The sequence below is a fragment of the Acomys minous genome (genome assembly GCF_964271855.1).
Source record: "Acomys minous genome assembly, chromosome: 16".
Taxonomy (NCBI): domain Eukaryota; kingdom Metazoa; phylum Chordata; class Mammalia; order Rodentia; family Muridae; genus Acomys; species Acomys minous.
The window spans coordinates 31,362,931-31,364,891 of NC_140498.1; the positions used below are offsets into that span (position 1 = coordinate 31,362,931).

At 40.3% G+C, this 1,961-nt stretch overlaps 1 pseudogene across 1 annotated transcript; it reads right to left on the reverse strand.

Moving 5' to 3' along the window:
• Nucleotides 1-555: 555 nt before the first annotated feature.
• Nucleotides 556-1,465, reverse strand: LOC311586286 (olfactory receptor 9A2-like; annotated as a pseudogene). Its single transcript has one exon. The product of its transcript is annotated as an olfactory receptor 9A2-like (transcript).
• Between the last annotated feature and the right edge of the window lie 496 nt (nucleotides 1,466-1,961).

Here is a 1,961-nt window from a genome sequence, read left to right on the forward strand (position 1 = left end):
ATAAATATATTTATTTATATTTCTATTCTTCTTTACAAAACAACTCAAAATATTATTCACAAAGAGTGGTCATATTCTTATAATCTACATTTCCTCCACTTTGATACAGAAGCAAGGAAATTGACCATAAGAAATTAAGCCAAAAAGTTTTAAACATTTTTACTCAGAAAAGTCCATACCTACCTTAGTGAAGAATCAATTGCTTAATTTTAAAAGTGAACAAGACTCAAGCAAGACTCAATATGTTAGCATTACCTATTATTGACTCAGCAGTAAATACATCTCTATTCTTTCCTCTTTGTGTTCATGTCCATATAAATTTGTTGATGATATCTGCAAGTATGTAAAGGTAAATTTCTGGGAATCATTAAGAAGGCTCAGACAATCAATAGAAGGCTGGGCTGGAAATGAGCCAAAACCAAAAATGAAGAGGGACAGAGACCATCTTATAGTGGAAGCTGTGTATCCAGGATGGGAGATGACATGGTAGTAATCGTGGTCTGTTCAGACTTCTTCCTCTTTGCAACATTAGCCTTGAGAATCACCATATTTCAGTCACTTAAAAGCCCCCTGCACCTTTTTGACTTTACCATTCCAAAGAGTGAAGATGAGGGGGCTCAAGAAAGAAGTTACCGCAGAAACCAGCAATGATGCTACCCTGTTGTATTCAGCTGCCTGTGCTTGCTTGGGTATCACATACAGGAACAAGCAGCTGCCATAGCCAATTACAACAAAGGTAAAATGGGAGGCTCAGGTGGAGAAGGCTTTCTGAAAGCCGGATGCTGAAGGGGTCTTGAGGATGGTGGAGATGATATAGGTGCAGGAGACAATTGTTGGAATCAAGGATCTAATAGTAATAAAGACATCCATTAAGAAAAGGATGAACTCACTGAAAGAGGTGTCATTACAAGATAATTTGAGCAATTGACCCTGGGCCCAGTAAAAATGATCTAACAGATTTGACTTGCAGAGAGTAAACTAGAATGTGGCATAGACTGGCCAGATTTCAGAAAGGAACCCAAACACCCAGGAGTCAATCACCACACAGATGCAAGTGCAGCCGCTCATGATAATGCTATACCTCAAAGGTTTGCAGACAGCCACATAATGGTCCACAGCCATTGCTCTAAGCACTGTAAAGTCTGTGGTTCCCAGAAGAGGTAAAGAAAGAGTTATATAACACATCTCGTCAGAGATATCATCTGGGGATCAGCAGTCCCCAAAGCATCAAGGGACCAATTGTGATTGTTACCAGGGTCTCCAGGAGAGAGAGCTGGCCAAGGAAAAAATACATGGATGACTGTAGTCGCTTATCAACACAGATGATCATGATAATGATCATGTTTCCTAGCAGTGTCATGGCATAGAAGGAAAATAATATGGCAAGGAGAATGTGGTGCAGGTTTTGTTGTCCAGGGAGGCTTAGAAGGAAGAATTCAGTGCCACTAAAGAGATTGTCCATCATTTATTTTGACTATTGCTTCCAAGTTTTGGTCTGATCAAACAGATCCTTCTCCTCATGGGAGTGTCCTTTTTCTTCCTAGGTTAAGTGTACAGAAGACATAAAGACATTTCAGAGAAGAGTTGAAACATAGAACTTTGCATGCCAGCTCTCCACAGCTCTGCACAGAGCCATTCAAAGGCCAACAGAACAAAAGTCAGTGTCTAGGGCCATTGCCAACCTCAGATTTTAAAACATTACAGGCCGTCAATATCACCACATAGAAACGCTGGGATGGGCAATGATTTCCCAAAGCAGATTCACTCTTTTCTAGCTGTGTTTAACCACAAAGTACTAGAAATGATGAAAGAAAATAGCTGGTATGTGTAAAAGCCCAAAATATCAGAGGCTCTGTCACCTGGGTGTGTTCGTTCCTTGCTTCTTATCTGTCACCTCCTCAAAACAGCCTCTTCCAATTCAGCCTTCACCAGACAAGGAATCATGCTCATAAGTAAATTCT